The sequence below is a fragment of the Hemicordylus capensis genome, chromosome 1 (assembly GCF_027244095.1).
Source record: "Hemicordylus capensis ecotype Gifberg chromosome 1, rHemCap1.1.pri, whole genome shotgun sequence".
In the NCBI taxonomy this organism is placed as follows: domain Eukaryota; kingdom Metazoa; phylum Chordata; class Lepidosauria; order Squamata; family Cordylidae; genus Hemicordylus; species Hemicordylus capensis.
In genome coordinates, this window is record NC_069657.1 from 453,706,098 (window position 1) to 453,718,199 (window position 12,102).

Genomic DNA, 12,102 nt, shown 5'->3' on the forward strand with positions numbered 1-12,102 from the left:
GCAATGCAACAAGGTTTAAGAGCCACTGATCTAGAAAACCAGACATACTTCATCAGGCTTTGGTTTCCAGTCTTCAGCCCTGTCTCCCTATCTCTCCTTCGCACATTCTCCGATTTTTCACAAGATAGTTTTCAAAATACTGGTAAGGTATTCCAGCTGAAAAAGTTAAAACTGTCTTGTACAGAGGGTTTAAAAAACAAACCAACCCACCACCCCTTCCCTTCACTTGGTATTCCTTCTATTCAGTCAAGGATTACGTGGGAACCATCGTGGAAGTTGAACTCTTTGTCCAGAAGGCACTGCTCTCTGGGATGTTATGCTTGCTAACTGAGCAAGGTAAAAGGTAAAGTGTGCCGTCGAGTTGATTTCGACTCCTGGCGCCCACAGAGCCCTGTGATTTTCTTTTGGTAGAATACAGGAGAGGTATTGCCCTCCCACGCAGTATGAGATGATGCCTTTCAGCACCTTCCTATATTGCTGCTGCCCAATATAGGGGTTTCCCATGGTCTGGGAAACATACCAGCAGGGATTCAAACTGGCAACCTCTGGCTTGCTTGTCAAGTCATTTCCCCACTGCACCACTTACGGTGCAAAGAGGAACCTTTTCAGGTGGCGATTCTCTTTATATTCAGTGCAGGGGGAGAGCAACTGGCCCTACCCAATCCCAGCACAGCACCCTTCCAGTGGCTGTTGCCGGTGCCTACCTTGTGTTTCTTTTTAGACTGCGAGTCCTTTGGGGACAGGTGACATCTTTACATAGAAATATAAATAATAAACTGCTTTGAGAACTTTTGTTGAAGAGTGGTATATAAGTAGTATCGAAGACCTATCCTCCAGCAATACATGAGACAAAGGAGCAATTCTTTTCTGTCCGCATTGCATCTGCAAGGTCATGGCCAGCGGAGTTATCTCAGGTAGTGAGAGGACGAGTACATGCCCCTCCTTCCCTGAATCTGAATTGGGAACCATTAGTTACCTGTTGTGACATTTTAAATAGGCTTTTGTGGATAAAATCTCTCGTATTCGGGCCAACCTGGACTCTATAGTTATCACAGAACCTATAGTGGAGGTGTCCAGTGACTCTTATATGGTGAGCTTGAATCAGTTTCATTCTGTGACTCCTGAGGACATGGACATGATGCTTGGAGTGGTGCGGCCAACCCCATGCTCTCTTGACCCTTGTCCAACATGGCTTATACTCCCTGGTAGAGAGGTTATTGGAGGGAGCCTAGTAGACATCATAAAAGTTTCTCTGAGGGAGGGCAGGATGCCTGTGTCTTAAGGAGGCAGTCATCAGACCTCTTTTGGAAAAAACCTACATTAGACCCTTCCATGGTTCGGCAAAGCAATTGAGAGAGGGGTGGCCTCTCAACTCCAGATGGTTCTGGAAACAGATACATTTCAAACTGGTTTTCAGGCATGCTGTGGGGTGGAGACTGCCTTGGTTGGCCAACCAACTCCTATTGGGAGTTGACAGAGGGAGTGCAACTCTGCTGGCCCTTTTGGATCTCACGGCAGCTTTCGATATCACTGACCATGGTATCCTTCTGGACCATCTAAGGAGGTGGGAAATAGGAGGCATTCCTTTGCAGTGGTTCAGCTCCTACCTCTTGGGCAGATTCCAGACTGTGTTGCCTAGAGACTGTTGCTCTTCAAACCAAGAGCTCCAGTATGGAGTCCCACAAGGCTCCATATGGTCTCAAATGCTTTTAAACATCTACATGAAACTGCTGGGAGAGATCATCAGGAGATTTGGTGCAGTGTGTTATCAGTATGCCAACGACACCCAAATCTTTTTCTCCAAATCAGCATCATTGGGAAAAGGCATAACATCCCTAAATGCCTGCCTGGAGGCAGTGATGGACTGTATAATGGATGACAAACAGTTTGAATCCAGGTAAGACAGAGGTACTTATTGTGCAGGGTCAGAACTCAAGAGAAATCTTCAATCTCCCCCAGAAGTAACAGGTACACAGTCTGGGTGTGCTTCTGGAGCCAAACCTATCTATGGCAGGTTAAGGCAGTGGCCAAAAGTGCTTTCTATCAGCTTCAGCTGATATGCCAGTTGTGTCCGTTTGAGATAAATGACCTCAGAACAGCAGTCTGTACGTAGTCCAGAAACTGCAGTTGGTGCAAAATGTGGCAGCCAGGTTGGTCTCTGGGTCATCTTGAAGAGACCACATTACACCTATACTAAAAGAACTGCACTGGCTACCAATATATTTCCGGGCAAAATACAAAGGGCTGGTTATCTCTCTCTCTGGCATACCCATCGCCCTAATCCCATGCGTGGCAGCTCTCGCAAACATTTGCGAGCAAACTGCCAGAAGGTGGAGAGGAAAAGGGCAGCACTGGTGGGCGAGGTGGGAAAGAAAACAGCCGGGGGGGGGGATGGTGGCACCGGCGGGAGGGGGAAGGCGGTGGCGGGTGGACAAAGAAAACGACGGTCGCGAGCAGGGAAGAAAACGGTGGTGGGTGGGTGAACCTAGAGGCACAGATGCTCTGCACCCAGCCCAGCTGGTAACCTATAAACATTGTTTTATAATTTTAAATTGTTTTAGTGTGTGCTATTTTATTGTAAACCGCCCTGAGATGCGAGTTTTGGGTGTTATATAAATATGTTAAATAAAAATTAATTAAATTAGTAGTAGCAGCAGCAGCCTCAAAATTTTGCTTATTGTTATAGTGGTCCTTTTCTATATAAAGAAGAAGAAATGGTCAATTTTAATCATCCTTCCTTTTTCTTTTTAATTTTGTTTTATCCTATATGTTTTTATCTCAATCTTCTATGCAACTGATTCTACATATGTATATCCATGTATGTGTTTATATTGATATCTTCCCTCAGGGTAGATTTATTTGATCTGGATTGTGTATTTGATCAAAGATTGCAATAAACTAAACTATATAAAGAAAAAACCCTCTTCTCTTTCAGAAAAGATTAAAAAGCAAACAACAAAACAGAACAGCCTTAGTGGGTGTCCTTTTCATACTCCCTCCCACAGCTTGGCTGCTGCCGAGTCTTGCTTTTTCTCTCCATTACATTTCCAAGCTTGTGCATCTCTGCATTTGCTGCTAAACCTCAGCCACACTCTTGGCCCAGAGCTCTGCAATCTCATTCCAGCCAACCACTTCCCAGTTAACCTGGAGAGCCTTCATGCTCTCCACTGCAGACTTCCTCTCTCCACATCAACCTTCACTTGTTGTCTCCTCATTCTCTCTCCTCTCTGGTCAGTTTGATTTGCACTCGTCCGGCCATGCTTTTCAGGATGCTGTTCGCCATGCCTGAATATCCTCCTCTTTGTCGTCAACCAAACCATCAGTCGTCAACATACTCCTTTAAATCCACATCTGCTACGATCACTTTTCCTGAACTATTACAGCCTCTTCCCATCACACGCCTCACAAATGTTCTGTTCCACCTAATAAATATTATTTAACAAAAACCTTTCTTAGCCACCCCATAAATTCTCTGGGCAGCTCAACACCACAACAGTAAAAACATACAATTAAGACACAACACACAAAAACAAGTTACAACAGAAAACAGAAAACAGTTATTTGGACTTCCTATGGCCTGACTAGAAAGAGGGCAGCTTAATACTTTTTTAAAAAATCAATTTTTAAAAGTCTGAGTAAACAGAAAGGTCTTCACCTTGCGTCTAAAATAACAATGCTAGAAGGGCACCCCCAAAAAGGCCAACCCTTCCTCTTTGCCCAGTTCATTTTGCTTGCACTGTGACCCTCTGGGGTAGGGAACAAAGTCAGTTCTGTGTACTGTATAGCACGGCAGATACTGTCAGCACTAAAGTTTAAAATATTAATAGAAAGTTGATTGGCATTCTTCTCTACTCCTCAAGGCTTCCCAACATAGGGTCCACAGATACTGCTGGACTACATAGATATTGTTAAACTACAACTCCCATTATCCTTGGCCACAATGGACAAAGTGGATGATGAAAGTTGTAGTCAAACATCAGGGAATCAAGGTTGGGAACCCATAAGAACCTGCCTTGCTGTAATGTACTAGTCCAACATGCAGTTTCCAACAGCAGCCCCCCAGATACCCCTTGTTCACTCAAGCAAGTACATAGGAACATAGGAAGCTGCCATATACTGAGTCAGACAATTCGTCTATCTAGCTCAGTATTGTCTTCAGAGACTGGCAGTGGCCTCTCCAAGGTTGCAGGCAGGAATCTCTCTCAGCCATATCCTGGAGAAGCCAGGGAGGGAACTTGGAACCTTCTGCTCTTCCCAGTGTTGCTCCATCTCGAGGGGAATATCATACAGTGCTCATACCTCTAGTCTCCCTTATATATACAACCAGGGTGGACCCTGCTTAGCTAAAGGGACAAGTCATGCTTGCTACCACAAGACCAGTTCTCCTCTCCTCTCTTTGCTTCTCCATATGGTACCTTGATTGATTGATTAAGTGCCACCAAGTCGGTGTCGACTCTTAGCAACCACATAGATAGATTCTCTCCAAGATGATCTGTCTTCAACTTGGCCTTTAAGGTCTCTCAGTGGTGCAATGGCCTGTAATTTCATGGATACCCGATGAATCCCTTTTTGAAAATCGATGTTACATTTGCTACTTTCCAGTCCTCTGGTCAGGGTCCGATTGTAGGGATAAGTTCCATATTTTTGCAAGGAGGTTGGCAATTTCACATTTGAGTTCTTTAAGGACTCTGAGGTGGATGCCAATTCGCCCTGGTGATTTTGTTAATTTTTAATTTAATTAAAAATCAAAAATTTAATTCATCCATTGTCATTAATGACATAGTCAAAATCCAATCCAATTATTTTATTTATGTATCTGTGCAAGACATTTATACTTCACTCTTCCAATTAGTTGTCCAAGGTGGTGTCCTTAAAAAATAGTACTGCTAATAACCTTCACAATTCACCTACTGATCATAATTTTTCAAAACAGAACAATGTTCAGCAGATATATGCAACAATTAATAAACAAGTGAAGTAAGCACACATGGATAACACCTTACCCTCAATTCTGTGGCCAGCCTGCCACCATGATCCAGTCTCCAATCTGTGGATCGGGTCAGTCACCAGGCAAAATTTAATACGAATGTCTTCAGATTCCTTTGCAACCAGAAAAGGGCTTCATGAGTGATCAGTAGGACCAGCTGCAGAAGAAGGGGGAGAAAAAGAGAGAAGATCGTAAGAGTACAGTCTCAGAAAAACAATATGCCAGCTAGAATGAGTCAGACTGGATTAATTGAGCAGTAAGCAAAACATGTGTTGAGTCTCTCCAAAGCAGCAAAGAAAATTGCTAGTTTTGAGCTCCACCCAGATCCTGCCCACAGTGTTTCTCTTGATGGTGATGCTTATGGTGTTTAATTCACATTTTTATTAGTAGTATTATATACAAAAGTTACAAATCAAGTCATATGCTTAGGTTAAGAAAAACCAGATCATACATTTTTTTTTAAAGGAACCACTCTAAGGAAAACACAAAGATAATATTGAAATTAATGAGGATAAGTCTTCCAGGAGTCTAGTTAGAAACAAACACACTCTTTGCTATATGCTCTTGTGAAGGGGCACCACAACTCAGCCCTGCCAAATCAGGCCCATCCACTCCAGCATCCCGTTTTGAACAGTGGTCCATCAGATGCCTCTGAGAAGCCCACAGGCAAGGGCTGAAGGCCTGCTCTCTCTCCTGCCATTGCTCCCCTGCAACTGGCACTTAGAGGCCTCCGAGGCTGGAGACAGCCTACACCCACCAGACTAGTAGCTGTCGACAGACATGCCCTCCATGAATTTGCCTAAGCCCCTTTTAAAGCCATCTAAGCTGGAGGCCATCACCACATCCCATGACCAAGAATGCCACAGATTAATTATGCACTGTGTGAAAAAAATACTTCCTTTTGTCGGTCCTTAATATCCCAGTAATCAGTTTCATGGGATGGTTTCTGGAGTGTGGAGGAAAACTCTTTTCCCTCACCATGCATCATTTTATAGACCTCTCATGTATTCCCTTAGCTGTCTTTTTTCTCAGCTAAAAAGCCCCAGGTGTTGTAGCCTTGCCTTGTAAGGAAGGTGCTCTAGGCTGTCGATCATCTTGGTTTATTCATTCATTCATTCATTCAATTTATATACCAGAAAGTGGCTCAGGGCAGTTTACATTTCTCTCTCTCTCTCTCTCTCTCTCTCTCTCTCTCTCTCTCACACACACACACACACACACACACACACACAAACACACACGTAAAATCAACAAACATTTAAACCAGATTAAAACTAAAACTGGATTTCAGTAAAAGCCGAGATAATAAAATGGGTCTTGGAGGCTCTCTTGAAGGCCTCCAAGGAAGATCATCCTCTCTTATCCATGGCAAGCACGTGCCACAACCTGGGGGCCACAACCGAGAAGGATCAATCCTAGGTTGCCATAAGATAAACTGGTGGCACCCAAAGACAGACCCCCTCCTAATGATCTCAATGAGTGGTGGGAATCTTGTAGAGAAAGGTGCTCTCTTAGGCAACCCGGACCTAAGCTATTCAGGGCTTTAAAAAGGTCATAACTAGCATTTTGTTCTTTGGCCGGAAACCTATCGGCAGCCAGTGCAACTGTTTAAGAACAGGCATAATGTGGCCTTTCTGGGATACCCCAGGGACCAATCTGGCTGTCGCATTTTGGACTAATTGAAGTTTCCGAACTACATACAAAGGCAGCCTTACATAGAGTGCATTGCAGTAGTGGTTACCAGCTGGTGTACAACTGTTTTCAGGTCATTCTCCTCAAGGAATGGGCAGGTCAAATCAATCACAGCTGGTATAAAGCACTCCTGGCCACAGCCTCAACCTGAGGCACTAAGGTGAGAGCCAAGTCCAAGAGAATTCCCAAGCTACTATCCTGTTCTTTCTGAGGACATCCAGAACATCCAGAATCCTCATCCAGAACAAGAAGTTCTATCCTGTCTTACATATTACAACCCCCAACAATGAGCACCTCCATCTTGCTTGGATTCAACTTCAGTTTATTATCCCTCATCCAGCCCATTATTGCCTGTAGGCAGGCGTTTAATTTCCTGACACTGACAAGGAGAAATAGATTTGGGTCTCATTAGCATATTGAGGATACCCAGCACCAAATCCCCTGATGACCTCACCGGTTTCATGCAGATATTAAAAAGCATGGGTGACAGAATGGAGCCCTGAGGGACTCCATATAGTAGCTCCCATTTAGAAGAGCAACTGTCACCAAGCACTACCATCTGAAATCTACCTGAGACATAGGAGCAGAACCACTGTAAAACCGTGCCTCCTATCCCCAAATACCTCAGGCGATCCAGAAGAATAACATGGCCGAGGGTATCGGAAGCCGAGAGATCCAAAAGAACCAGCGGAGTCAAACTCCCTCTATAAATTCCCGGATGAAGGTCGTCTATCAGGCAGACCAAGGCCGTCTCAACCTCACAGCCTGCCCTGCCACCAGTTTAAAATGGTTCTAGATAATTAAGTTTCCTCCGAGACCACTTGGATTGCCCTCTTCTGCAACTTTTCCAGTTCTACAATGTCCCTTCTGAGATACAGTGACCGAACTGTACACAATACTCCAAGTATGCACTATTGATTTGTAAAATGGCATTATAAATATTAGCATTTTTATTTTCAATCCTTTTACATGCAGTGGGTCTTCTGCTTCAATAGCTGGAGTTCTTGGGTAGAGACAGAACAGGACCCCTCTCTGAAACCCTGGGGAACCATTATCAGTCAGTGTAGACAAGACCGAGCTAAACAGACCAAGAGTCCGAGTAACGATAAGGTTCCTTTTAATGTTCCTTCTCTCACTTCTATGCACATGTGGGATTGCCATTATTCAAAACTCCCACACATTGTACAACTATTCATCTGCTGATAAAGAGTCTCCTGGATTTCCTATGTTTGACAACAGTTAGTCTAGCAGCTGTTAACAGAATACTAAATCTAAACCCCACATCCCTTTTGGGAATTCTCTGTCTCTTTCTGAGAAGAAATCACTCAGGCAAGATTAGTAGGTACATTATTGCCACCAATGTGGCACATACATAAAAGCATACAGATATAAGAAGATTTCTTCTGGAACAGACCAAGGAGCCATTTAGTCCAGCATCCTGTTCCCAACAGGAGCAATTTAGATGCCTCTGGGAAGCCTACTAGCTGAGCTTCAAGGCAGAAGTCCACCCCTACTGTTGCTTGATCCCAACTTCCTAGTAGGCATATTGTCTCTGAATACAGAGGGGAGTGGTCTTGTGGTAGCAAGCATGACTTGTCCCCTTAGCTAAGCAGGGTCCACCCTGGTTGCATATGAAAGGGAGACTAGAAGTATGAGCTCTGTAAGATATTCCCCTCAGGGGATGAAGTTGCTCTGGGAAGAGCATCTAGGTTCCAAGTTCCCTCCCTGGCATCTCCAAGATAGGGCTGAGAGAGACTCCTGTCTGCAACCTTGGAGAAGCCACTACCAGTCTGTGTAGACAATACTGAGCTAGATGAACCAAGGGTCTGACTGAGTATAAGGCAGCTTCCTATGTTCCTATTACATGCATTCCATTTAGCAATTGCGACCCATGCTCAATCCACTCTCAATGGCATTCTGCACACTGCGCATTATTTTATTTGCCCCTATTGAAACACCAAAGATCTGGTGAGAGGTTGGAGCATTTTCGGAAGCATTGACTTCCATAGGCAAGACTCTATTTCATAAAATACAGGAAGTGTATCTTCTCACTGCTGTTGAAGATGTCACGTCTTGCCTACAAAAGCTCAGGCTGCATTCACTGCATTTTTAAGGCGCCACAGGCCAGCATAGTTATTCTTCAAGCAGCTTTTGCCATGCAGTAAAAAAGGGAAAAATATTTTAAAAAACATTTTTAAGGACTTACTTGGGGTCTATTTGACCCCAGGATGGCCTTGGCAACATGCTTTTTACACATAGTGGAGGGTAAAAAGCAATTAGGGAGATGCTTACAACTACTAGTGCAGTATAGGCAGACACTTGCTTGGCAGGAGAGCCATGTCTTAGAATGTGGGTTGCTCAACAAGTTTACAGGAGTCGAGTGAGGGGAAATCCCAGGCGAGGATGTGTTGATCAGGCAAAGTGCCAAACTCTTCCTCTGCCCAACGCTGCCTTCCGCCACTCCCTCCCCGTTCAGCCAATATTTTTCTAATCAGGTTCTGGAACCAGAAATGGAGTCTGGCTGGGGAGGGGTACAGTGGAGGGAAAGTGATTGCCAGAGAAAAAGTTCAGCACACCATCCGCCCCCACTGCTTTAAGCTGCACTGCAGGAAAGGAGGGCTCCCTTGTATACATACATGTGGAAGCACTCCGTATTTTAAGACAAGAACTCGCTACCTAGTTCAGCTTGGAGAGATTAGAACTTACCTTCCTAAGCAAGGCTACCTGCCACAAATCATTTTCCTTGGAGATGTCCAACCAACCGACCAACACGCATACAAGACAACAGTCCCGAGTAGCTAATTCTTGGATGCCAAAAGCCAGTTAACAGATTCATGCAGAGCTGGGTTTTCTTCTCCTAGTTCAGACACAAGGCATATGCACTCCTTCCTCCTCTGAAAATGCAGGGTTCCTTTCAGACAAATGACAGATATTTGCTTTAAACACAGCCTAGTGGCAAGGCCAGACATTCAGCCCTGTTTGATCTTGTTTCAGTAACTGCATGGAAGCAAGCCATCCTTTCATGGTGGAGGACATATTGGTTTGGGATTGCTAGACTAATTTTGGCAGAAGATCTCCTTATGCTTAGTCATCCCTCTAAACAGACATTTGGAGAGCAAAGAAAACCGATGTTAAGCAGTGAATCGGAGGATAAGGAATGGGTTCTGAAAGGAGTGGAAAATCAAACATCATGCTATGAATTCAGTAAGGGCAGCAGGGAGAAACTTACAGCTGCTGTATACCAGGAAGGAGAACTTTAGATATCAGATGCAGACTGGTGAGAAGGCAACCAAGGTGAGAGCTTTTTTTGGACTACGTCCAGACATAATCCGTCAAGCACTGCAGGGCCCTCAATTCGGAAGAAAGATGACACACACTCCTCAAATACAGTCATCGCATCTAGACCACTTTGCACGCAGACAAGAGCGTGAAACCATTTCTACACAAAGAGGCTCTTTTAAATTTCTATTTATTGTTGGTGTTTGCAACCATCTACATTTTGGCAAAAATAAATAAATCCAGACATCACCGAGGATCGGTTTCTTCCAGGGTGAGGGGGGAAAGGAGTAGAAGACACTTTGATTGTAAAAGTATTGCCCTATCTAGATATGGATTTAAAAGAAACGCTGTTCCTTTTCAATAGACAAGAGGACCTTGTTATCCGCAGTCCCGGCACCCACGGCTTCGCGTTTCCTCGGCTGGGCCATGTGCACCCAGCCTCATCATTCGTGGATACAAAACAGGTTAAAATTTGCCTACCCACAGCTCCTAGGAAAGGAAAGGTTGTGCCTGCCATCGAGTCGGTGTCTACTCCTGGAGACCGCAGAGCCATGTGGTTTGCCTGGTAGAATACAGGAGGGGTTGGCCATTGCCTCCTCCCACACAGTATGAGATGATGCCTTTCAGCACCTTCCTATATCGCTGCTGCCCGATACAGGAGTTTTCCATATTTTAGGGAACACACCAGCGGGGATTCGAACCAACAGCCTCTTGCTCTCTGGCCAGGCTGCTTCCCTGCTGTGCCATTAGCTGGCTAGAAATTACCTCAGAGATCATTTCTGGCCACCACTATTTTGCTGATCAGAGCCATTTTGTGGCTCTCCCCTAAACAAAAAACAAAAAACATCCCACACACCTGTGATTTTTCATAGAAAATTGGCACAACTGGGGGTTGGGGGGCATTGCTGGACAGATGGAGACCTACAGAGCATGGCACGGTACATTATTTCTCCCATTTGTGCCTTTTAATTTGGGGGGGGTTGCCCTACAGGTACCTAACCCCTCAATTGCCATTGACTTAAGTTTTCATTATCCACAGTTTTGTTATTTTATTTATTATTTTATTTATTGTATTTCTATACCGCCTGATATAGAAAACGGCAGGCGGTGTACAAATTAAAACATAACACAACATAACACAGTTAAAATTAATAAAACAGGTAAAATCTCAAAAAATAAAAACACATTAAGATGTATTCCTGGAAACTGGTGGGAATGGAACCCCCACAGATAATGAGGTCCACCTGAATATATGTGAATATTGCAAAGCAGAAATCTCCGGGGGGGTGGGGTGTCTCATATGCATGCTATTCCTTGGACAGATAATCCTAGAGTATTTAGGGGTCTGGATAACAAAACATACACGTCAACCTTCTGATTATAACCATGAGAAGCTACAAAGAAAAACATAATTAGGAGGAAAATCTAGTTATCTTTAAGGGAATATATAGCATTCAGTTTTATCTATAGAAATACTAGCAACAGATTAATTAGCAAAATATATAACCTATTTATGTGTATGGATGAATTGATTACTTTATTCAAGAAATGAGTCAAGCACACAAATGGCGGAGAGTGAATGGAGTCTAGTTTTGACTAATACCATATACCGTAAACAGAGGTGGTTAATTTTGGCCAAAAATAAAATAAAAAGAGTTAGGGTTAGGGCTAGCCATTTCTGCTATCTAACCCCTCATAGCTGAAGTAAAATATACTCTATTCCTTGTGATACTTGTTGGAGATGGTGCCTCTAATACAGATGATTCTATAAATTTTTTTGGTCCTGTCTTGTTCTGGGAGGAAATAACTCATTAATTATGTTACATTAAGCCCATGACTACAAAGATTTTGTTATTTGATTGGAGAAGGAAAGTGATTTAGAACTTGCATGAAAAATTTAAGATGTGAAGGAACAGAGTAGGGCAGATCACCACTCCCAGATCCCCCAGCTTTGCAGCTGTTGATTCTGCCACCATCCCAGAAATGTCCTGTGCATCATGCCTGCTATTTCCTGCCAGGAGGGAGAGGAAAAACCGGCCAGAAGCACCCAGATCCACCCAGACTGCAAGTGGGGATACTGCGGATATCTTTTTGTGGCAGACAATCACACCTGAGGCACATACAGGGCACCACATAAAGCAGCC

At 43.9% G+C, this 12,102-nt stretch overlaps 1 protein-coding gene across 7 annotated transcripts in view; it reads right to left on the reverse strand.

Moving 5' to 3' along the window:
• The window catches only part of EXTL3 (exostosin like glycosyltransferase 3), a 210,974-nt gene that overhangs the window by 111,751 nt on the left and 87,121 nt on the right, over positions 1 to 12,102 (reverse strand). For 6 of the 7 annotated variants that reach the window (XM_053249147.1, XM_053249160.1, XM_053249186.1 and 3 more), the window contains one exon: positions 5,004 to 5,144. The gene's annotated coding sequence lies outside the window, so the exon portion shown is untranslated. Of the gene's footprint in view, positions 1 to 5,003; positions 5,145 to 9,385; positions 9,591 to 12,102 lie in introns of all 7 variants that reach the window. The other variant, XM_053249169.1, reaches the window with a different exon arrangement.